The sequence below is a fragment of the Mesoplodon densirostris genome, chromosome 20, assembly GCF_025265405.1.
Source record: "Mesoplodon densirostris isolate mMesDen1 chromosome 20, mMesDen1 primary haplotype, whole genome shotgun sequence".
Taxonomy (NCBI): domain Eukaryota; kingdom Metazoa; phylum Chordata; class Mammalia; order Artiodactyla; family Ziphiidae; genus Mesoplodon; species Mesoplodon densirostris.
The window spans coordinates 7663082-7690159 of record NC_082680.1 but is presented as its reverse complement, the minus strand read 5'-3'; positions in this window follow the sequence as shown (position 1 = coordinate 7690159).

Genomic DNA, 27078 nt, shown 5'->3' with positions numbered 1-27078 from the left:
TTAACCATTATCCCATTCAAGGACAATTTCCACTTCTTGATGCTATTGTAAATCATGTTTTATTAGTTTCAAATTCAAACAGTTTATCAATGATATTTAGGAAACTAATTGACTATTGTATATTATTTTGTGTATCTTGTGATCCTACGGTACTCACTTATTAGTTTCAGAATGTTCTGTGTCCATAGCAGCATTATCTATAATATCCAAAAGGAAGCAGCTTAACCCAAGTGTCCATCCACAGATGAATGGATAACCAAAATGTGGCAAACACACACACACACACACACATGCACACACAAACATCAGAATATTATTCAGCCTTAAAAAGGAAAGAAATTTTGATACACACTATGATATGGATGAACTTTGAGGATATTATACTAATTGAAATAGCCAGTCACAGAAAAACCAATACTGTATGATTTTATTTATACAAGGTACCTAGAGTTGTCACACTCATAGAGACTGAGTGTAGAATGGTGGGTACCAGTGGCTGGTGGGAGAGGGATTGGGAGGTACTTTTTAATGAATATAGAGTTTCAGCTTTGCAAAATGAATAGAGCTCTGGAGATTGGTTGCACAAGAATGTGAATATACTCAATCAGTCCTGAACTGCACACTTAAAAATGATTAAGATAACTTTTATGTGTTTTACAATTTAAAAAATGTTTTAAATGAAAAATATTAAGAAAAATAAAACTTTCTATTTTACCTTCACTTTCCTTTCTGATGCTCCTCCTTTCTTTCTATAGATCTGAGACTCTGATCTATGTAATTTTCCTTCCCCCTAAAGAACTAACATTTCTTTCCTGCAGGCCGGTTTTGTTTGTCTAAGAAACTCTTCTTATTTCCTTCTTTTTCAAAGATTCATTTCACTTGATATAGAATTCTCATTTGTTTTTGTTTTCTTCAACATTTTCAATGTTTTAGTTTACCCTTTTCTTCCTTGCATGGTTCTGATGAGAGTTTGCTATTATTTTTATTTTGGGTCCTTAAAAAAAAAACAACTACCTGTTAAGTCTGGCTTCTTTACATTTTTTCCTTTGTCTTTTGACAAAGATTGACAAAGATACATGCACTGAATATATGCTTAGGAGTATATTTCTTTTACGTTTCCGGACTGGTATTCGTTGAGCTTCCTCAATCTGTGGTTTTGTGTCTGCCATTAATTTTTAAAATTCCTGTCATGATTACTTCATATATATTTTTTTCTACTCCACTCTCCCCTACTTCCCCTTCTGGTATTCTAATTATGTATATGTTCTCCTTTGAAATTGTACTACTGTTCTTGGATGTTCTCATCTTTTATTTTTTATTTTTTGGATTCTTTATTCTCCTTGTGTGTTAAGTGTGAGAAGTTTCTATTGACTTATCCTCAAGCTCACTGATTCTTACCTTGGCTGTGCCTGGTCTACTGATGAGCCCAGCAAGGGCTTCCTTCACTTATGTTACAGTGCATTTGATTTCTAGCATTTCCTTTTGATTCTCTCTTAGGGTGTTCATTTCTTAGCTTACTTAAATCCATCAGTTCTTTGATGTAGTCTACATGTTTTTCCATTAAAGCCCTTAACATATAAATCATGGTTATTTTAAATATCTGGTTTTACAATCCCAACATGCATGCAGTCTGAGTCTGCTTCTGATGTTGCTTTGCCTCTTCAATTTTTTTTAATCTTTTCTTTTATTTCAGTATGCCTTGTAATTCATGGTGGAAACCTGGACATGATGTATCAGGCGATAGGAGCTAAGGTGAACAGGCCTATAGCACAAGGTTTTATGCTATTCTGGTATTTGTTCAATATTTGCCGTAGCTGTAGATATCAGAGACACCAACTTCCTCCAGTGTCCTAGTTTTCATCCACAATGTTGACATTTGCATACCCTCTTTCTTGGAGAATCTGTGTTTTACAGCTCTTTCAACTCTAACCCACTGTCTTATACTGGGTCCCTGTTGGAGGTTGGTGAAATGGGTGGAGGAGAAGGGTTCTATAATTTTACAACTAAATTTAGTCTTTTAATGGGTCTGTGCCTCTGAGCTGTGACCTTCGCAAGTGTTTCTCCACTGTCCTGGCTTTTCCCTCAGCCTCTACAGTGAATGAGGAAGGCTAGAGGGGGGTGGATTAGAAACAGTGCTCTCCCTCCAGCTGGGAGAAGGCTCCATTAAATCTCTTTCCCCAGAGATTAAGTCTTTGTTATAGAGAACACACTTGGTGTGTTTCACAATTATAACCCTTTCTCTCCTCCTTCCAGGGTCAGTTGGAGATTCCTCTTGGTTCTTCATTGTGAAACCCAGTATAGTTCCCAGAGGTAAAACCTACAAGAGTAGGGCCACCTCCAGAGAGCACGGTCCCAGGAGTTCTTTCCGCACTCAGCGTCCAGCAGTTCGTCAAATGTACTCTTTGTGCCTTCCTACCAGCTCCTGGCTCCTGAAGCTCCTGCTCCAGGTAAGCAAACATCAGCCCTGATGCTTTGGGGTCCCCTGTGCCTCCAGAATGGTGCTTTACCTGCAACCACAGTTGTTTGATATGCTCAGGAATGGTCATCTACTTTCAGTTTGCTTGGTGTTTTCCTTTTGTAACGATGTGACTGACAGCTTCCAAGCATTTTCCATGTTAGGAACTGAAACCAGACGAATAAAGAAATCCTGTGGATGGCAATATATGTGAAAAAGATACCCAGAGAGGCAGCATTTCAATTTAGTGGTGGATTCCGATACTGGATTGGAAAAATAATTCCAGCCAAATTTCACTGTCTGTTTAGCCTTAATTTACTCACAATTTGAAGAAACAGCCATTAGCTTAGGAGTATCAGACTTTGGTAGCAGTAGGCCAAGTGGCACTTGTTACCAACTACGTCCAGTGCCAAGATTTAGAATGCCTGCTTAGATACTATAGTACACAACTGCTGGCCATTGTTTTGGCTGCTGACTTCTGTCTTGCTTCCCAAATAAATTCTCTCCCCTGTTGACTGACATAAATGACATTCTGTAGAAGGCCAGCGCACCAATTTCTGAAAGACATTCCCAAGCAAGGGCTTTCTCTGTCATTCATGGCTGCCAGGCTTCTGACGTGACTTGCTGGTGTGCTGATTTGTAAGGAGACTTCCAGGGGAGCTCCTGTGTGAAATGTTTGAGGGGCCAGATTATTTACTGCTTTCCTCCTACAGCCAAGGCTCATTCAGCCCTGGATTCCATGCAGTGTGATTCAAAAGTGGGATTAATAGAGCAGGCATGGTAGTTTGGTACCACTGCCCATGTGAAGCTGTGGGAAAAATAACCTCAGATGCATCACATTCACGAGCACAATACCATCATTGTGTTTCTCAGTGTATATTTGTCTAATCTCCCCTCCTCTTTAGAAATTTGTAACTACAACTTCAAAAATAGAGACATAGATAGATAGATAGATAGATAGATATAGATAGATATAGATAAATATATTAGCCTGTGGTAGAATTAGGTTTCCTGGGAACAGAAGACACTGGGTACTCATGGTAACCGACCACCATTGCCAAAGATTTTAGTTGGAAATAATCCCAGAACTTTCTATTTATTTATATTCTGTTCAACACTTCATGCTGTACCAGAGTTAAATGAATAAAAAATCTGTAACTAACTTTACCCATGATTCACTTATCTTTAAAAGAACTGAGATTCACCCTCCAGGTGTCCAGTAAAGGGGCAGTATATTAATCCAAGGCTGGTGTTAATTCATGTACCAATTTAACATAAAATATCTTTGAGAAATGTGTGTCTCAGTGACAATTCAACTATCCTTCTGTTAGTGACAAAAAATTCATTAAAATTCACCCTGAGAAGCACAGGGAAGGAAGACCTTACCGAATTTCTAGATTATGAGTTTCTTTAGCTCCCAGTCATCTTATTCTTCACATTGCTTTCAATTCTTAGAACATAGAAATGAAAGATGAGAGAGAACGACAGGGGGAGTTAAGATGTGTATTTAGCCTTAATGAAGGGTCTTAACGGTAATCTATCATGTTAAAAAATAAAACATTATATCCACTCCAACTTAATCTTCTATTCCTCCCTCAAAATAGTTTCATTATAATATTATCTACTTTAGCTAGAAAACATTTTAAAAAAGGAAACATATTATGGAGAACCACAGGCTAAATCTGGTTCAAACCAAATGTTAACATTATATTGATTTAGACAAATGATTTTTTTTTTAACTCGGAAAACCACACAGCCTAAATTTAAAAACTAAGTCAGCCTTGAACATCATAGTGATAATGACTAAACACTTGAATGCACGTAAATCAGGAAAACGGGGATCATGAAATTAAAACAGCACTCTCATTTACTTCATTTACTTACAAATTATCTTTTAAATATCAGTGGATTTGGAATATGAGCCTAAATTTTCAAGGAGGTTTTTTTTTTTTTTTTTTTTTTTTTTTTTTTTTTTTGGCCAACAATATGAGAAGAATCTTAAAACAATAGTTATTCAGGAGGGAGGTAAGAAGTGATGTAATAAAATGGAAAGCACCTGAGTCTGGAAACTGGCACCTTGATTGCACATTTAGCCCTGCTTACTGCTTATTTGAGACCTTAGATAAATTGAGGCTTAGTTTCCTCATCTGCAAAATGGGAATAATAATAGAATATTCTTCTGACAGTCACTGTTAGGATTTAGTCATTGTCAGGATTTAGTCTACCTGTGTCAGTGAACACATCTGACTAGCAAAAGATATACAGGATGTATTCGTAAAGAGGAATCCAGGAATATCCCTAGAGAGGGATAAAATGGGATATCACTGAAAAATTACCACTTCTATAGCTTTTCCCTTAGGAAGACAGGCTTTTGTTTTACCTCCACCATTTCACTCCCCTGATTTTTGAAACTGAATTTAGACTGTGGATGTATTGAAAATGATGTTGAGAACTTAACTTTGAATCTTTGTGGTGCCATATTATATCAGGACTCAACTACACTTTAATCTAAAATCCAAACTTCAGAGTCCAGCTGCAAGGGACTTACTTTCTCACAGTAAACAACTATAAAAACTTGACAACTTACATGAAACAACTGGCTTTATAAAACTGATCAGACAGGATCCGGCTCAGGGTGCAAAAACGAACATCATTATTCACTGCAATTTTCACATTAGGGCAATTTCCAAGGGAGAGAAGAAAGACACAAAGAAGGAGCCCCTAAAATATGTGAAAAGTTTCCTCTTGGGTTTCTGGCTGACCCTTAAACTAGACATGGACAGTGAGAGCCAAGTAGAGATTTCAGCAGCTGTGCAGCGAATGGGAGATATCAGTGTTTAGACTTAGGCAGAGTGGATTCCCCATAGTGGAGACCACAGGTTTTCACTTAAGGTCCAAGAAAGATAATATCCTGGGCATAAGTGTCATGCTCTGAACACCCAGAAGCACTTTTGAGAGATTCTTGTGTTATTAGGGAAAAGATTAGAGTGTAGCACATCAAATAAAACTATTCTAATATTGTGAAAGTTTGTTAAACCGAAAAAATAATACTGGTGTAATAAACAGTACAACTCCATTTTTCCTGTTGGGTTGGTAATGACTTTCAAGCCTCACCATCCCTCTTTCTGCTCCTCTCCATCTGCCCATATCTCAGCAAGCTAAAAAGAAAACCCTGGTTTTCCTCTTCCTTTGACGCTGCAGGACATCCAACTGTGCAGACCCAGCCCCCATGTGGAAACCCTCCTTCCAGCCCCACCCTTTAACCACTATAAAAGTCCAAGCCAGTCCCTTTTCCCTGCTCTCTCAAGCCACTTCAGACCAGTTTAGAAGCTCACTGTGTTCTCACAAGAAAGACTTAACATGTAAATACTAAATATCTTGTCCCATGTGTGACATCATTGGTTTCCATATCCAAGTCGAACCTGAGGATTGGGGTTTATTCTATTATGTGGAGTAACCACAACAACTGGACAGAAGGATTTTATAATAATAAAAATTATAGTAATAATAATACAATATTTGAATAATCGAACATAAGGAGACAAAAGGAGATGTAAGTCAATAAAGATTGTTACTAATCTGTTTTCCGTTACTATAATTATAGTAAAACTTACCAGTTGCTTAGCTTAAATATGTGTAGTTTAATGTATATCAATTATACTTCAGTAAAGCTATTAAAACGATTGTCAGACTAGATTAATTAATAAAACCCAATTATATAATATTTATAAGATATACTTTCAAATATAAAGATAGAAAAATTTAAAGTAAAAGTATGTAATGGTATATCATGCAATCTCTAACCAGAAAGAGATATCTGATGTGGTTGTATTAGTATTAGACAGAAAAAATATTTAATGCAAAAAGCATTAAGGTAGATAATGAAAATAATGTTAAGTGGCTCAAATTAAATATATATAATATATATGTATATTATATATTATAATATATATGTAAAACTGAGATATATAGATATATAGGTATAGCTCAATTATAAGTACAGACCCCTAATAATGTAACTTCAATATATAGAAAGCTGAAAGAAATTAAAGAAATAGACAATCCTCGTATTATATTTGGAATTCTTAACACACATCTCCAGTCACTGATAGAAGAGCAGAGAAAAATTATTCATACTATAAAAGATTTAAACATAAAGAGTAACTTGAATTAATTGACATATATAAAGGGCTACATCCAACAACTGCAGCATACAAATTCTTTTAATGTGTAAATAAAATATTTACCAAAATGGACTGGGTATCTGACAACAAAGCTAAGGCCCATATATTTTAATTATTTAAATAATTCAGTGATTTTTTTTTAACTTCTGTAGAATTAAATTAAAATCAAGAATATTAAGGTAACTAGAAGATCAACAGATGATTGCAAGTCAACTAAGTAATAATGAGTATACGACAAACAGTCAAGCAGTGGCTTAGAAGAAAATGTATAGCTTAAATTGCATGTAATGGTAAAGAAAATTTAAAAATGCTTAAAATAAAGAATCTTGGCTTTCAGCTAAGGAACTAGAAAAATAACAGCAAATTAAATACACAGAAATTAGACGGATAAAATTAATACAAATAAAGGAAGAAAAAAAGAAAATAGAAAACAGACATAGAATAGAAGCAACATCCAATACAGACAGAAATTTATTCTTTGAAAATATTAATAAACTTAATAAACCACTAGCATAAGTAATCCAAAAAATATTAAAAGGCAAACAATCATTACAAATAGCAAGACTGAAAGAAAGATCTCTACTACAGACCCTATGGACAGTTGAATGGTAATGGGATTATGATAGAGAACTTTATGACAATAAATGTGAATATTTTGACGACATTTTCAGATCCTTTGAAACATAAACCTAAAACTGACACAAGAAGAAATATACAACGTGAGTGACCTATATCTTTAAGGAAAGCGAATCCTTAATCAGTAACCTTTGGATAAAGGAAACTGCTAACTCAAATGTTCCTGAAGTGAAGTCTCAAAAATATATGAGAGAAACAATACCAATTTTGCATGAAACCTGCGGAGGACGGTAAGCAGAGGGAAGATTTTCAAACATAGTTTACAAGACCAGTAGAAGCTTTATATCAAAATCTCGTAAGACATTCCAATTAAGGGAAATAAACAACCAATATCTCTCATGAACATGGATACAAGAATACTAAGCAAAACGTTAGCAAATGGAATCCAATTACATACATAATAATGGAAAAAAAAGATTCAAGTAATAAGATTCATTCCAAAAATATAGAGATGATTGAATATATTTGAAAATAATGAATATAATTCAGCACATTAATAGAATAAAGGACATAATGATCACTTTAATAGATATAAAAAACATTTCATAAATTAAAAAATTCTTAATTAAATTGGTAGCAAATCAGGAATAGAAGGGGACATTCTCGTCTAATAAAGAACATGCTATAAAAGCTACAGGTAACATAATATCTAATGATAAAGTTTTGAAAGCTTTTCCCTTATAGTTGAGTATAAACATGGATGAGTACTATCACCGTTTCAATCCAACATTGTACAGAAGCCCCTAGCTAATGTAATAATGCACATGTACTTAATGTGGTTCCTGGAAACAAAGTCAGCAGAAAAATAATCAACTTTATTTCTATATGCTAGCAAGACAGAGGAAGGCAAAACAAAATATAATTTATGATACTATTTAAAAAATCAAATATCTAGAAATAAATCAACTAAATTGTTTGTAAGACTCACACACCATAAACTGCAAAATGCTCTTGAGTGAGAACAATGGAATATTACTCAGTCATTACAAAAGAAAAAGAATCTTGCCATTTGCAACAACATGGATGGACATAGGGGGCATTAAGCTAACTGAAAAAAGTCAGAGAGAGAAAGATAAATACTGTATAATTTCACTTATATGTGGAATCTAAAAGAGAAAGCAAATGAATAAACATAACAAAACAGAAACAGACTCATAGACACAGAGAGTAAACAGATGGTTTCCAGAGGGGAGGGGAGATTAAGAGGTACAAACTTCCAGTTGCAAAATGAATGAGTCATGGGTATCAAATGTATGGTGTGGGTAATATAGTCATCAATATATTGGGTTGGCCAAAAAGTGCCTTTGGTTTTTTAAGTAAAAATAAAAGACACATTTTTTTCATTTTCACCAAGAACTTTATTGAACAATGTATTCACCCTTTTGTTCCATTACCTTCTGCCATTTTTCAGGCAACTTCAGAATTCCATCTTCCCAAAACTTCTTATCTTTTTGAGCAAAGAACTCTTCCAGGTGCCTTTTACAGTCTGCCCAGGGAATTGAAATTTTTTTCCATTAAGAGAATTTTGTAAAGACCTAAATAAATGAAAATCTGAAGGTGTAATGTCTGGTGAATAAGGCAGATGAATCAGAATTTCCCAGCCAAGCTGTAACAGTTTTTGCCTGTTCATCACAGAAACATGCGGTCTTGCATTATCCTGATGGAAGATTATGCATTTTCTGTTGACTAATTCCGGATGCTTTTCATCGAGTACTGCTTTCAGTTGGTCTAATTGGGAGCAGTACTTGCTGGAATTAATCCTCTGGTTTTCAGGAAGGAGATTATAATAGAGGACTGCCTTCCAATCCCACCATATATACAACATCACCTTCTTTGGATGAAGACCGGCATTTGGTGTGGTTGGTGGTGGTTCATTTCACTTGCCCCACGATCTCTTCCATTCCACGTTATTGCACAGTATCCACTTTTCATCACCCGTCACAATTTGTTTCACAAATGGAATATTTTCATTACATTAAGTAGAGAATCTCATGTGGAAACCATGGTCAAAAAGGTTTTTTTTTTTGCTTAACTTATGTGGAATCCAAACATCAAAGCGATTAACATAACCAAGCTGGTGCAAATGATTTTCAAGGCTTGATTTGGATACTTTGAGTATGTTGGCTATCTCCCGCATGGTATAAGGCTCATTGTTCTCAAGTAATGTCTCGATTTGATCACTATCAACTTCAACTGGTCTACCTGACTGTGGAGCATCATCATATATAGCAAGAAATCTCCAGCACAAAACTTCGCAAACCACTTTTGACATGTTCAATCAGTCATAGCACCTTCTCCATACACTGCACAAATCTTTTTTTGCATTTCAGTTGTGTTCTTACCTTTCTTGAAATAATAAAGCATAATATGCTGAAAATGTAGCTTTTTTCTTCCATCTTCAATATTAAAATGGCTACACAAAAATTCACCAATTTCGATAAGTCTTCTTTTAAATGCACACTGATATGACAGCTGTCACATACAATCTAACAAAATTTTTTTGAATGAAGTTAAAGACAACTAAGTGCTACTTGAGCCTTCTTAGGGAAAAAAACAATGGAAACTTTTAGCCAACCCAATATAATATCTTTGTATGGTGACAGATGGTAAGACTTATCTTGGTAACAGGAACTAACAGTTTCTGTAGGTCAATTATACTTCAAAAACAATCAATCAAACAAACTCATAGAAAAATAGATCAGATTTACGGTTACCAGAAGTGGGGGGATAGGGGAAGGGGGATTGGATGAAGACAGTCAAAAGGTCCAAAATTCCAGTTATAAGATAAACAAGTACTAGGGACATGATGTATAATATGACAAACATAATCAGCATTCCTCTATGTTATATATGAAAGTCGTTAAGAAAGTAAATTCTAAGAGTTCTCATTAGAAGGAAAAAAATTTATTTCTCTATTTCTTTTATTTTGTATCTATATGAGACACTGTTCACCTGACTTGTGATAATCATTTCATGATGTACGTTAAGTCAAATCATTATGCTGTACACCTTAAACTTATACAGTGCTGTATGTCCAATGATGGACATACAATAAAACTGGAAGAAAAAAGATCAAACATCTAGAAATAAATCAACTAAAGCATGCGCAAAACTCCTACACTGTAATTTGGAAAATGTACTTGAGAGAGATTTAAGAACACCTAAATCAATGGAGAGAGCAATGTAGTTTTCATAGGCCAGAAAACTTGATATATATCAATCCTTCCAAACTTACTGTCAGATTCAGTGCAATGTCATTCAAATCACGAGGATTTGAGTACATTAACTTTCTTACTGTAAAGTTCATACAGAATCACGAAGACCCAAGGAGAGCTATAGGTAGCCTTAAGTTGGAAGCTACAGGTCTTACTCTACCAAATCTTCTACCAGATGATAAGACAGTACAGCTTTCTGGAAAGCCCCAGAGCGGGAGAGCATTTGTTATTGATGAATAGACTAGGGGACAGAATAGAGGGTCCAGAAAGAGATTCACTCACAGAAGTTAACATGATTTCAGAAAGGCATAACTTCGTATCAGTTCAGAAAGCATGGTCTTCTCAATTAATGGCACTGAATCACTTGCACAATTATTTAGAAAATTAACAAAATTTAACTTGAGATGGAGTATGTATGTAAAAGTGAGAGCTAGAGTTTTAGAGCTTCTAGAAGAAAACCGAAGAGAATCACTTCGTGATTAAGGTAGATTTATTAAACAGAATTCAAAAAGCACTTTGCATAAAATAAAAATTGGATACTTTTACTTCAAAAATAAAAGCTTTCACCCATACAAATGTCATATAGTAAGTAAAAAGTCAGGCCCCAGATGGGATAATATATTTGTAACATATTTATTTAATAGACTCACATCCATCAAAATATAGAACTATTTCAAATCAATTATAAAAAGAGAGAAACTAATTAAGATTGGGTAAAATGCTTTACAAAGGAGACTATCAAAATATCCATTCACATATGAAATATGGTTAAACATCGTTATTCATAAGACAAATGGAAATTAAAAATAACAATGAGATACCCATTAATCCTACCATAATTGCTGAAATTTAGAAGACTGGCAGTACCAAGGCTGTGGAACCATGGGAACCTTCAGACATTTCTGATGTGAGATGAGTAGTTAGAAGCATTTGGAAAAATGTGAGTAATGTCTACTAAAACACTAAATATTAGCATAACCTACAGACCAGCAATTTCACTCCTGGCTATGTGATACATGACAAATGATTACATCCATGAAAATGCAAGATGTACAAAGGACAAGAATGCTCATACTAGCTTTATTTGTCATGGCCCCAAACTGGAAATAATCCAAACAATGATCAATGGTAGAACAGCAAATCATGGGATAGTCATACAGTGGAATAGCAGAGTAATATACTAAAGCATAGAACAACATGGATGTATCTCCTAGGTATACTACTGAGTACAATAAGTAAGATACAGAGTGCATACCATGTGCTTTTACTCATATATAGCCCAAGAACAGAAAGAACTAATCTACTGTAACAGGGGTAAGAGTGACGCCCCATGACACCCACGGGGAGGTTGTACTGAGTGGGTGTGGGTGTGAGGGAGCTTTCCTGGGGGCTGGAATTGCCCCATATTTGGTCTGAGTGGTGATTATAAAGGTCAATACCTGTGTGTAAAAATGGCTGAGCTGTACACCTAATTACGATAAGGGTATTTGCTGTCAATGATTTCCCAGCTTAAAACATGGAACTTTAAAAAAAAATTAGTGTGTAATACTGAACAACCTATTTAAATTCCCTCAGAAGTGACTCTTTCACATGCAAAATGAGATAAGTAATACCAACCAAAACATGAGATTATTACAAATATTCAATATTAAATGAGTTAATGAATCACACAATCCATTATGTAGGAAACATGGTTTGCATTCCCATATGAAGCTAGCCTTCGATTTTTTCTCACTCCATTTAATTCATTTGCTGTCAGTAACACTGACGTTTTAACTCTATCTACTTAAATGCCCATGGAATACAAATTTCTAAACATCATATGCAACACAAAGCATGTATTTCTTCATTCATAAAAATAAAATGAAACATCCCAATTTGAGGGTACCATTGCTTTCATATCAGAAAAGGAACACAAAAATTTCAAGTAATAGGAAAATATTTTCAAAAAAAGGAATAGCAGGCATTTTAAAATTAAACATGTTTTTACATTTTATTTGCAACTGGGGGGCAGTTTTTGCCTCCCCAGGGTAGACTGGGCAGTGTCTGGAGATATTTTCATTTGTTACAAGGCAGGTGTGCAACTGACATCTGGTGGGTGGAGGCAAGAGATGTCGCTAAATATCTTATGATGCACAGGACAGACCCCACCAACAAAGACACATTGGGCCACAATGTCTATAGTGCCCATGTTAAGAACAATCTAAACCCTGGCTCAGGACAATGAATATCTACTATTACTGCCTGCAGACTCTGGCAGAAATCAGTCTCATCTTTCCCCAGACAGTTTTCACAAATTATAGATTTTGAAACTCCATATAAGTTTGGACCAAAATTTCTTACTCAAAATTATAAAATCCAAAACATTCTGAAATCAGAATTCATATCATCATGAATTGACTGGACCTGTTTTGCTCTGAGGCTATTTATTGCCTTTATTTATCCAATATAATGTATGTCTGCGTTCCATTGTAGACATAATAATGCATGTGATTAAAGGGTACCGCCCCAGACATATTTGGGGGGGTTATTAGAGTTTTATATGATATATACACTGTAGTGCTTTCTTGAAAGTCAAGAATCCTGAAAGGTATCTATCCCCAAATGTTTAGGATAAAGAAGTGCTGATCAATATTAGATCAGGGCATTATAAGGAAATTAGAAAGCAGCATTTTTTCCCTTCTCCCAACCACTCCACTTATTAGCAAACTAATTCTACATGGGTAATTTATCCCAGGTTCCTCATGTAAAAAACATAAATAATAATAACACCTAGGTAATAATAATAACACCTACCTCGTAGATAGAGTATTAAATGAGTGAATATTTAAAATGACCACAATAATTCCCAATATCTAGCTGGTGTTCAATGAATGACAGCTTTTCTATACGTCTTTTCTCTGTTATTATTTATTATTTTATTAATAAATGAAATATATTGCTTTTTAATACTTGAATTGAGCACTCACAAATTAAGAAGTCTTTTTTAACTGTCTATATATATATATCAATATATATGCTATATATATATATCAATATATATGCTACATATATATATATATAGATAGATATATATAGATATATATATATAATTAGAGATGATCTGGGCACACCACTTGAAAACCTGATTATATTACATCCCTACTTGAATCTACAAGGTCTACAATCTAAAAGGTCAGAGCCACCTGCTAAAGGCATAGCAGCAGAAGCTCCAATCTGGAGCACGGGCTCTACTGGGGTGCTTTTCAAGAATGGGGATTGACTGTGCATGAGGCAATAATGTGTAATCTGTGGGCACGGTACGCACTGCATTCAACACCAATCACCTTCGATGCCTTTATGCAGCCATTAAGGAAAATCTTCACATACGAATAAAGTGAAGTTGCTGACAAGTCAGTGAGTCAACCTGGATAAGCATTCTGTACCTCTCATCCCTGCAGCTGTATGTTCTGGAACGTATGTACGGAATATCTCACTATTCCAGAGTCCTTTGTTCCAATCCCCATGTGTTCCAGTGAAGGAGAATCATGTCTGCTTTGGAAGCATTAGCTCTTTTCAGTGAATAAGGGCAGTCATTTAGGACTAAGAGAATATATCATGGGTGTATTGTGTTTGTGTTTTCTCTAGTTAAAAACTTCCTAAGTATGGAAGAAACAAAGTTGAATAGGAATGTATACTGTGCGAAACAGACTCAGAAATAGAAAACAAACTTATGGTTACCAAAGGGGAGAGTGGGACGATGGGAGGAGGGAGATAAATTAGGAGTTTGGGATTAAAAGATACACACTACTGTATATAAAACAGATAAACAACAAGGACCTACTGTATAGTACAGGGAACTCTACTCAATATCTTGCAATAACCTTTAATGGAAAAGAATCTGAAAAAGTATATACACACACATATGTATACATATGTATAACTGAATCACTTTGCTGTACACTTGAAACTAACACAGTGTAAATTAACTATACTTCAGTTAAAAGACAGAGTTCAATGGAAAAAAAAAAAGAATGTGTGCTGTGGTGCTGCACCCAGATTCCCTCTCGCACTCACACTCCCCGACACTGAAAACATTAGCTGCTGACAGCTCACAGCTGCCTCTCCATGGAAAGTGCCTTCGGTAGCTTCACCCAAGATTACGTTTCCTCCAAGATGGTAGTCCATGCTGAGAACCAGCAAGGATAAATGGCCTGACCCCTTGCCTTAATTTGGGACCGTCTCAACTCCAGAGCTCCCTACAGGATTGGCTGAGGCCTCAGGTGCAAACGTAGGTCAGATCAGCTCTCTCCCCTGCAATCCTGCCTTCCTCTCGCCCTTCCAGATGTTTCTCCCAAGAACATTCCCCAATAGACTTTCTGCTCACATTCTGTACTCAGAGTGAGAAACTCAAACTGATACAAAAAATTATTTTATTTATTCAACAAATATTTATTAAGTATCTACTGCACAATGCAATGTGCTGGGTCCTAGAGATATAATGACAAAAGAGATTAAACAATTTCCCAGCTGAGGTAAATGTACTAACAGTTTGTACTGGGTTTTAACCAAGGGATGGATCGAGCCATATTTATACTTTCTTCCAAACACAAAATCCATTTCGAATGCCTTCTAAACTAAACATTAAGTATCGATTCCCAAATTGGATATATCTTCAAGCTGGTGGTGGTAGGTGCGTGTGGAGGAGTGTGTCAGGATTTTAAGTGTTTTTTTCTGAATGGTAAAAAGACACAGAACAGTAGAATTCTAACCTCGGCTCTCCTGTTAATTTTCTGTATAAATTAGTAAGTCACTTTGCCTTCTTAAGGGTCATTTTTCTATCGCAGAATGAGGCTGTGAATTTATCTTTGAGATTAATATTAAATATTATTGAACTTCTATGCAATTAGCCACCGAGGTTTTCAGGTGGTCATAATGTAGGGGGAGACCAAGGGGACCCCATCTGAGTGATCGGTGTGGGGAAAAGAGCTATAAGTAAGAACTGAGAGAGAATCAGAAAAGCCAAAGAATTTAAGAAATAATGAGAACTATGAACTAAATTTCTAGGCACTTCAGTGTTTAGACGTAATGGTTCAGATTCTCTAGTTTTGTCCTTTTATTGCCTATGTGACAGCAGATGTTAAAATGAAAGACAAAAATAATTGGAGAATTAAAAGTGAGAATGAAGCTAGACTTACCAAACTGCACATGAATGTATATGCTACAAATAGCACTTCAATGAAGAACAAATAACATACAAGCCCCTGTAACATGAGAAAATGTTAGATTTAATGTTTTACTCCTGATTTATGTGTATTACACAAACAGTATGCAACAATAAAAATAATGTTAAAATGTCAACTACCAACTTCCCTTAATTACAGTTTTTCATTTTCTAACACGTCATAGAAAATAATGGAATGATTGGTCTAACTCGAATATACGGAAGAAACATTTTCAACACAGCTAATTAGGATCTTGTAGCATCTCTCTTGTCAAAGGCATTGATTCGTCTACAATATTCTTCTTCCATTTCGTCTCTAGTGCTTGCACATGAGTGAATCACATTCCCACATTTTTATTTCATGAGACAGTAAAGCTTAGCATCGAGTTTGTGGCTTGTTCTTATGAAAGAGAGAATATGGATCTAAGACCTTGTCCAAACATCAGGAATGTAACCTGCACCTACACTGTCAACTTATAAAAGTGTGCCTTCTTCATATATTTGATTTGGTATAAGATGACCCTTAAGAAAATGTGGGAGACGTATAAATCTGACTCAGAAGACTCCATAAATCTACTTCCCCTACTTCCTAGGAAACCGCTTTGGAGTAGATGCCTTTTTATCAGCTAGGCTCCATATGGAACAATGGAACCCAGGCCAGCTTACTCCATGGAGAAAATGGATACAGCTGGTATATTTAGTGGAAGAGCTAAAAACAGGAAAAAAGTGAAGCAGAACAGAAATAAAAAGTGGGAAGGGTACCCTGGAATGCAGGGGGCACGAAGAGAAACTGGCTTCTGCAGAGTGCGGGAGCTGAGTGGCCTGGCCAGCACTGTGATCTTGAAGAAAAGGCTGCCAGGTGGGAGCTGGGACCCTAGAAGGAGGAGCTGACTGGTGGGAGTGGAAACCAGTGAGGAGAACCATCACCTCCAGAAATACTATGAGAGACAGAGACAGAGAGACAGAGAGAGACAGAGAGGGAGGGAGAAAGAGGGGTAGGTTCAAATTCTTTTTAGAAAAAATAAAAATGTTTTGGTTCTCTTAACTGAAATATTCAGGGAGTCAGAAATGCTGGGAGGAATCTTGCTAGCTTTCAAGTCTGAGCTCTGCTTTCCTCTGTGTGGCCAACATGTTGCAGTAGGGCTTCTTGTGTTTTTAGAAGAATTGTCTCCATCTTCTTTAGGGTTACCTGGTCCTTACAGCTTGAGATCTCGGGAGCAGAGGCCGCAATCGCCTAGTGTCCACAGGGAAGATCCTGCCCCTCGGTCATGTGACCATCCCAGGACAAATGATTGGGTCCAAGTGGATGGCAGCCCTCTGGCCAGTTTGGGTCATGTGTTTGCCACGATGGAGAAGGGAGATGCCTCACGTATGAGAGAGGGAGCCATAAACATACACAAACAAATTGGAAGCAAGACAGATGACAAAGTGGTATCCATAGCACTTAGTACTACGTTATTTTCATCACGTTCTCTGTATTTATCAGCATGTCACTAGGCACGAACTGGTTAAATGGGTCAAGGCAGTTTAGAAAGATTAACCATCTGGAAGTAAATTCCTTATTGAAAGCGCAAAGATAGGGGAGTGGACATACATGGCTCTAGACAATAAATACAATCCAGCTGGCAGAACTATAGGCAAATAAGGTCAGGAATAACTGTAAGAACATGGCTAGAGATTGGACATCTGGTCTCCAAATCACAACAGAGACCAATGATCTGACTTGGGTCTTTAGCAACCAAGATGAGTTTTGTGCTTTTATACTAGACTTCCTTAAATCCCCCCTTCCTAATCTGACAGAGTTCAAGATAATGGGGGTAAAGCTATTCCCTGTTATGTGCTACAGAAAACATCAGAGACTGGTATAATTAGTCAAGGCCTGAAAATTTCAGTGCTTTTGAGAGGAACACCAACTCCTCTGTTTTCAGAAACAATTTTTTTTCTGATTTTCTCTTATATATCATCTGGCTCATAGCTATTGTAGAATTTTCAACTAAGAAAATACTATTCAGGTCTCCTTCTACTTCTTAATTCATTTTCATCTCCTCTTATTGATTGAATAATGTAATTAAAGCAACAGCATTTGCTATATTGCCTGCAGTCATGATATTTCCACCATTTTTTTCTTTGGAGTTGTGTATAATTATATTAATCTGAAGCTTTTCAGACTAATTCAATCGATCTTCAATAGAATATTGAATTAGGTAATTGATGTCAGGAAAGTCTTGTTGTTGTTATATCTTATTCACTTTGAACTGAATGGCCCCAAATGTTTTTTACATTTGAATGAGTCCACTCATGTTGACTGTATATTACATACAACTTAACTTTGGTTTAAACCTCATTTATTTTTATTTATCCTTCTATGTATTTATACAAATGTTGCCTGTAGGTTGCCATGACCTTTCAGAGTTGTAATAATCTTCTAAAAGTGGACCATTCTTTCAGTGTTCCATATTATAATTTAAGGTATAGCATCTATTATAATCAATCATTCATAAAAACTTAATACTACAGAAAGCTAAATAGCAACCCCAAAATAACCTTTTCATCATTAAGAAAAAAAATGGCAAATTATGCATGAATGCTAACAGTATAAGCTCTTAAGTGCATCTGATGACTGTTAAATATTGATGTCATAGAAAAGCCTCCTTTATATTTGTCAAGTCTTACTGGAACACCCTGATATAAAAGCCACAATTACGTTTACAGTGACAGAGTTAATGTATTGTTAGCAAATCTACATTTGTCGTGGGGTCAAAAATACCTTGGTGTCTACATTAAACTTTAATACAGGAGTTTTTAGTGAATAATAATTACTGGTAGTGTATGTAGAGCTGATTCACTTTGTTATAAAGCAGAAACTGACACACCACTGTAAACTAACCACCATTATACTCCAATAAAGATGTTAAAAAAATAAATAAAAATAAAATTAAAAAACCCAGAAAAAAAAAACAAAACAAAGAGGCAGTCAATATCTACTTTTAAAAGGGATACCTGGAGTGATCTTGTTTGGCTATGACCTCAGGCCAATTGTCTCTGGGATTTACAACCTTCTGACGCCAGTCTAGATACTTGTTACCTCCTGGGCTCTGGGCTCATTCTGAGATTGGCCCCTGGAAGCATTTCTACTTGGCCAGGGGGCTCCTTATACTAACCATCCTCTGCACTGAAGTGTTTTCTCAAAGACTCTAAAATACTCTCACTTCCCTTTCATGTTTAATAAAATTAGCAGGTGAGTCTGGTTTCTCCATTAAGTTGAAAGATCCTTGAGAACAGAGACTATGCCATGTATGACTAAATGGATGAATAAACTGTATTTTTCCCATAAAGAAATAATTACTGGTAAAGTAAAGCTCAAAGGAAACCTCTTGCAAACATGCATATGTGAGATACTCTGTGAGTCCAGGCTCTTTTAGAAACAAGTATAGTGGGGCCAGTAAAAAGCAAGAAAAAAATAGAGTGCAATTTAAAGACAGAAATCTGAGTCAGCAGTGGAGTCTAGCTCCGCGTTCCTTAGCGAAATGCGTTACCGTCTTTTCCGTCAGAGCTAAAACATCAATACATCTGGGTGGGTCTACCCTACTACCTAACTTACTGGAAGGAACCTGACCACTGCATGAGGGACTGCAGCGGTGGCATGAAAAGAGGGAGGGGGGAGAGAAGGAGTTATGAATGGTTCTGTTCTAGTCCTGATCTCTACTGCCCATTTTTACAATTCCTTCTTGTATCAAAATGCTTCAATGTATTATCTTATAGCATCACACAGTTACATAATTTACATTAATGGCCAGAAAAATCCTTACAGTCAAGATTCTTAACGGGGGGGCGGGTGGTCCCAGATCTACACGTGGGCTTCAGACAGCCTTTGAACACTGAATTTTTTGTATTGACATTTGCAATTTGTTTCTGGAAAGGACATCAATGGGATCACAAATGATTTTTCACATGGGCTACAAAGCACAGTTTAAGAATTCCTGCTGTAGAAACTAGATTCAAATAAAGTTATTTTCGGGGGAGTGATGATGTCATGTTTTGGAGAGACGGTCCCCCATGGATCCCTTGTGTTTCTTTTTTTTTTTTTTTTTTTTTTTGTGGTACGCGGGCCTCTCACTGTTGTGGCCTCTCCCGTTGCGGAGCACAGGCTCCGGACGCGCAGGCCCAGCGGCCATGGCTCACGGGCCCAGCCACTCCGCGGCATGTGGGATCTTCCCGGACCGGGGCACAAACCCGTGTCCCCTGTATCGGCAGGCAGACTCTCAACCACTGCGCCACCAGGGAAGCCCCGATCCCTTGTGTTTCTACACTCTTGCAAGCAGGGAAAATGACCGTCTGTTCGGGACTGTCTTTACAAGGGTGACCCTATAGCAAGTCCTCTTGGAAGACAGAGATCTCCCTCCGGCACAAAGGGAAGGTTTGCATATAGATTTAGAAGATACAGGGAGTATCTCTCTCTGGAGTCAAAGGCCAATTTGCTTACTGCAATTATAGTAAACACTTTGGGCCCCCTAATCTCAGGGTCCCTTTCTTGTAATGGAGGTCACTGCATGTTGCGAGTGTCACCTGAATCTCTGTGTCATCCTGCGGGGATTAGGACTCAGAGAACTGGGACAGGGAAACGCTGATCCTCTGGCTTCTGTGCTGCTCTTTGTAATCAAGTCCTTTGTCTTGACTCAGGAATATGATACCTTCAGCCCAGCCAGCATCCAGGAACCAACTGCAGGCTAACTGTACAATATCATACCTTCACAGTTTGGGCCATAAGCATGGAAATGCTGACAAAGGCATGCCTTTCTGGAAGAGGAAAAATCAAAGCCCTCTTGGACAGACTGTAACCGAGCAGGACCCTGTGATGTCTTCCCAGAACAGACCCCAACCCGTGTCCTCCACCTGCCTTTCGTCTGTAGAAAAACTTCATTCAAACAATAAATTTCATCAGAGGAGTGAGAAAATGCAGAAAGAAAGGAAAATAGTCAAGCAAGACAAAATAATAATACTTTAGCCACTGAACAAAGTCAAGGACGTTTAGCTCTTCCTCAAGGGCTGTAGATAACACTCTGAGCCATGTCCTTTGAGTTGTTTTGCAGATACTGAAACTCCCAGCAGGTGGAAGAAGTTAACTGCATGCTGCCCACCAGCAGGTAGACCACAGACCGGGTGGAGCCAGAAGGTTGATGATGCTGATTCCCCATTACCTCACCACCAACCAATCAGAAGACTGTCCACGAGCTGACCACGCCCTGCTCCTTGAACACTGTAAGACTCCTCACTACCCCTCCAGGGGAGGACTCACACTTGAGGGCAGTAGCCTGCTGTGGCCCCCTTCCCCTGGCAAAGCAATTAAGTTATTCTTTTCTACTTCACCCAGAACTCTGTCTCTGCATTTCTATTCAGCACCGTTGAACAGAGACTGAGTTTCAGCAACAAGATTAACAGGATTTGAGGGAAGTCCACGATCATCAACAGCAACCATACTGACCAAAATGCACAGTCAACTGGGCAATAAATGGTTCTTTACACCATGGCTGTTGACTAGTAGGAACTGGGGAGGCAGCTGCTGGCTGAGTACCGTCAAGTAAGTTCAAGCACTGTTGTGTCCAAACAGTGCTCTAGTCATGGTTAGCTCTTCTAAGGAAGCGGCACTTCCTGGCCAGTCTGATGCCAGCCTTAGGTTTGCCCCATTATAAAAACTAATACTAAGATTCTTCCTGGGGGTGCTGAATTTTCCACTCCTTTTCAGACAAGAGTTGCGGAGATGCACAACCATACTGAATACGAGGGGAGAGACATGGCAACCACTGTGGGCAGAAACCAGGGGTAACGCGAGGACAGACTGTCCAGCTTGGGCAGGGAGACCGTCGGGTACAGGACGTTTTGTCAAAGAGGGACAACAACCACTATCCATTATGGCTGGACCCCTTCTGTGGTCTCTCAGGCCAACCTTAGATCATTCAGGGACAACAGTAAAAGATGCCAGAGATTTCTGCACTGGGTCCACCCAGCTACAAAGGGAGTTCAAGGCTTTCGGGAAGATTTCCCTGAGTCAGACAAACTCCCACGGGAACCCACAGAAGAGACTGACCCTTGTATGAGGCTCTCACTGCCCTGGGCTGGGTTTACAAGGTAAAAGATGACCCACTAGACAATGAGACTGAACAAAGGGATTTCAGACAAATTATTTCAGTCATCCATGCATCCATGGAAGACTCTCCTAGCTCATTTGTTGAAAATGGGAAGAACTTAAGAGATGACATGGTAATGGAACATTGAGGTGGGTGGACGCCTTTAAAGGCGCCACAGTGTGAGTCCATCCCAGGTCAGCCAAAGGGGACAAATCCTGCAACCCAGCAGCAATATGGGGAGGACTGCTGAGTCAAGAGGCTCCCAACGCTGAAATGGATGGTGTCAGTAATGATGACCTTGCTACTGAATATATAAAACAGACGGTTTCAGTAATGATGACCTTGCTACTCCATATATAAAACAGACGGTTTCAGTAATGATGACCTTGCTACTCCATATATAAAACAGACGGTTTCAGTAATGATGACCTTGCTACTCCATATATAAAACAGACGGTTTCAGTAATGATGACCTTGCTACTGAAACACTGGATTTTGTTTGACTGAGTTGCTCGCAGTAGCCATGCCACTCAGAGACAAAAGTCAATGCGCCTCGTGCACTGGGTGGAGCCGAACTCTCCATTCATGACCCCGATGCTCAGACCTTCTCCGTTGCTCGGACCTCGGCTGGTGTAAGGAAAAAGATGGTTAGGGGTGAGGCCAGGATCTCAAACTTCAGGGACAGGGGGAGCTCCAACCTGTATGACTTTGTTGGAGCCCCAGTCACTGTGTGACCAACCTACCTGACACTGTGGGGAGAAGGGGCATCTCCCTGTCCCTTACATAGGTTTTACTGGTGTTCTCAATGGGAAGGGACGTGAAACTGACCTTGACCTTGGGAGTACCAGAGAGGGACCAAATCAATGTGCTTTAGTTGTTCCTACAACCAAGTATAGAGTAGGCACTGAGGTGCTGTGTACCTGTTCATCCCTGTCACGTAAATTCCGGGACTCTTTCAACTGGGGGCTCCTCATGCGGACAGGCGCTAGCACCTTTGGGACCCTGCGATCCTGATGAGCACTTTGAGCTGTAAGTTTCTCTGCCTGAGGCTGTTGCCAAATGGAGCCCCTGGCAAAGGAGGTGCTCTCCGCACAAACACAGGCCTCCAGGGTTTTGGGCTTGTTGCCCCCTTGACACAGCGACCAGCCACACCCCGCTTCAAAAGCAGCCATTAGCTTCCTAATGGGACCATGGGCTTTCATTCAAACCGAACACCTGACCCAGGAGGCCGTGTGACTGAAATGCTCATGTTGGGTGTGTCAACTCAGACTCCAGGACTTGCAACGTAAGGAAGACCCGAGGGCACTCACTTTTCAGATGGAAATGGCGTATTCAAGAAGGAACACCTCTGAGCCCTCTTCCTGACCTCTGAGCCCTCTTCCTGACCTGGCCTCAGCCTTGACCTCCGAGAACCACAGACTCAAATCATAGATTCTTTTGTCCTCCCTCCACACTGAGAGACTTGAACAAACACGTCTCAGTCAGCTCAGGCTCCTATAACAAAATACCATATTTTTCACAGTTCTGGAGGCTGGAAGTCCAAGATCAAGGTGCCAGCTAGCTGGGCTCCCAATGAGAGCTTTCTTCTTGGCTCGCAGACAGTAGGTCCTGGCAAGGTGGACAGAGTGCTAGAGTCTCTCCCCCTTCTTATAAGGACACTAATCCCATGATGGGGCTCCACCCTTATGACCTCATCTGAACCTAACTGCCACCATAAGGCCCCACCTCCTAATATCAGCACTTTGGGGATTAGGGTTTCAACATAGGAATTTCAGAGGGACAAATGTGAAGTCCATAACAAAGCCCCTGCATAGTTTTTAACAGCTTAAGGTCGTATCCTAGAATGACCCCAGCCTCCAGTACAAACCTGAGAAAGCTCAGAGCTGCCAGGAGAACTTACTGTTCGTTTCAGCCAAAACTCAATGATAGGCAGAGAGACTCCTTATCCCCTCTTGGATCAGTTACTTTAGAAAGGCTCGCAATTATAAATGCTTTCTCTGACCCTTTGAGATGTAAATCTTCTAAGATCCAGAGCTCTCTTCTCAAGGATGTGAGAACCATCTCTTTAAAACGCAAACACTCAAGTTACTTTGGGCTCCCAAATCTCAGGGTTCCTTTCTTGTAATGATGGTAGCCTTAATTAGATCCTGTATCAGGAAAATTGAATGGATTTCATCCCACCCTCTAGGTCCTATGAATCAGAATGGACAACAGAGTGCCTTACTCTTAGGAAATGTTTTCAAAAAGCAAGGCAGCGTAGAAATGAGTGGTGTTTATTATCAGAAGACAATTCCCTATGGGCCTCTCACATTTCCGCTTTTCTTACAATAAAGCAGAGGTGCTGACTGTCTTTGTTCCACAACATCTTTGTTCCAAAATGTCAAGGGTGGGGCCTCCCTGGTGGCGCAAGTGGTTGAGAGTCCGCCTGCCGATGCAGGGGATACGGGTTCGTGCCCCGGTCTGGGAGGATCCCATATGCCGCGGAGCGGCTGGGCCCGTGAGCCATGGCCGCTGAGCCTGCGCGTCCGGAGCCTGCGCGTCCGGAGCCTGTGCTCCGCAACGGGGGAGGCCACAACAGTGAGAGGCCCGCATACCGCAAAAAAATAAAAAAAAAAAAAAAACAAAATGTCAAGGGTGTTTTCAGAGTGATCCCTCTCGGAAGATAGAGATAGCATCTCTGTCCAGAGCAAAGGGCAGGTTTATTTACTGGCCATTATGAAAGAGTTACGTTCCCAAAGCTCAGACTCCTCTCTGGTACCACGACCCGCTGCATACATAGGTGTCACCAGGCAAGTCACGTTTCTCTGAGGGAATTAGGGCTGGTGGAAGCTGTTGCAAGAAAAGGCTATATTCTGACCTATTACTACTTTTGGGAGTAATAATGTCTTTTATTTCTGACCCAGGAATCTCACGTCCCAGCCAGCATTCATGAAATTGGAGGCCCAGAATTTTAATTGCAAGTAGGGTACATTAGTAGACCCTTCACAATTCTTGACATATGCTTAATTTGTTTGCTGGTTTTTTTTTTTTCTATCAACTCATTTCTATAATTTTTATTTATTAGCTCAGTTAGCATAAAAGAGTAATGCATTGGGGCTTGCAAAGAGACATATAATATTTTAAAAAACTCTGTACATTAGCAGCTAACTATAGTTTAATACATTTACGAATCTATTTATTAAACAAATACTGATTGTCAACAATGCTCTAAAAGTTACAGGGATACATATAGTATGTCCTCATGGAGTTAGGTACATACCGTTATCACTTACTTCATTTTGTTAGAGCTAAGTTGAGAAAAGACAAATATGTAGTGCTTTCATGTTTATCAGACAGAAGGGAACTCTTCAGTCTGGTTGGGCAGCAGAGAGGTTTGGGGTTAGGGAGATACACCGGCTATCTCGTATGCCCACTTTAGATCCCCTGGCCTCACTTGCCTCTATGTTTCATTCCAGCCACTGCTGTGTAGGGGATTCAGCTCTTTTCCATATGCCTCTCACCGCCTGCTCTAGAGCTTCCCATGTGACACTGAGGCACACGAGACCTTGGGAAGCCACCTAACGGTCATGTGTGAGCAACCAGGTGTGCAGGTGGGATCATGCCCTATGGGGTAAACCTCTGACCAGTAGAGTCAGGAAAGGAAGCACACATTTGTTTCCCTTTCTCATATACCCAACCCCATGCATGGAATATTCTGAGACACCATAGCTATATACTCTGTTGGAAGATGGTCGATTAAGATTGAACAATTAGCTTCACTTGAGAGATAACAGGTGGTAGACATCTGAGAAAGGTGCCTTTGTTTTTTTGGGGGGTTTTTTTTTTGCGGTACGCGGGCCTCTCACTGTTGTGGCCTCTCCCGTTGTGGAGCACAGGCTCCGGATGCGCAGGCTCAGCGGCCATGGCTCACGGGCCCAGCTGTTCCGCGGCATGTGGGATCTTCCCGGATCGGGGCACGAACCCGTGTCCCCTGCATCGGCAGGCGGACCCTCAACCACTGCGCCACCAGGGAAGCCTGGTGCCTTCGTTTTGACTCACTTTTTTCCCTGTCTCTTCTTTTTCCTTACTGTTGCTTCCCTGAGATTACACAGCAATAAAGTTATAATGCATAAGGTTATAACACACAAGGTAGGGGTTGTACTTTTTAGAGAACCCAGACAAAGAAAAGTCAATGAAGAACGAGGTAGAAATTAAGTGGAACACAAAAATAGTCGAGATGTGTGGAGAGGCCATAAAGCCTGACACAGAAGGTCATCTAGCTGAAGCCAAGAGTAAAAATACTTATAATGGGAAAACGAAAGATGAGGCGTGCATCAGAAATGGCAAGTGGAATTTGATTGCAGGGTTTGTTGTAGAAACGTCGGCTGGGTGATTCTGTGCTGAGAGTTTAACAATTCAGATTGAAGGGATTTGTGGTCCCATCACAGAACCTACATGGCAGAGATCCCTGTAAGCAGGATGTTAAGAGCATCAAATTGAAATTCAAGCAAATGAAATAACTTAAAATGAAGACAGGTTATCAGGCAAGGATTAGTGCCAATGAGAAGAATCTGTCCCCTTCAAAACCCAACACGTTTTCTCTCATCTTAGGCTCAGCCTTGGAATTTTCGAATAAATACAAGTCTAGAAGTGCTTCTGATATAGATCTCGCTAGCCCCTCTGGCTTCTGTAGTTGTCTTCCATAAAGGCTATGTTGACTGTGATCAGTCCTAGTGACACAAGAGGATCCACAGACTAGGAGGTCGTGTGGGCAGACATGTGGAGGAGGGCAGAATCTCCTCAGTGAGGGGAACTAGAGGGGCTCTACACCAACTCGCTTGACTGGTTTTTACTTGGTCACGTAAGGCTGAAGAGGGGAAGGGAAGTAAAAAGGACTCAAAGACAGAACGTGAGCAGGAAAGATAAAAATCGGGCATTTAAGAGACTACAGGGAAGACAGAAGATTCATTGAAGGTGCTTCCAAATTTAAACCCAAAGTTAGTGACACAGGCCACGGGCTAGGGAATGCAATGGGTGGCATATCGTAGAATAGGAAAAACTCTGTGCCACAGGGAAAACATCCTAAGAAAGTATATTCAACCTCATTAGCAACCAAAGAAAAGGAAACGTGCCTTTAAAAATAGTAGATTTTGGGGGCTTCCCTGGTGGTGCAGTGGTTGAGAATCTGCCTGCCAATGCAGGGGACACGGGTTCGAGCCCTGGTCTGGGAGGATCCCACATGCCACGGAGCGGCTAGGCCCGTGAGCCACAACTACTGAGC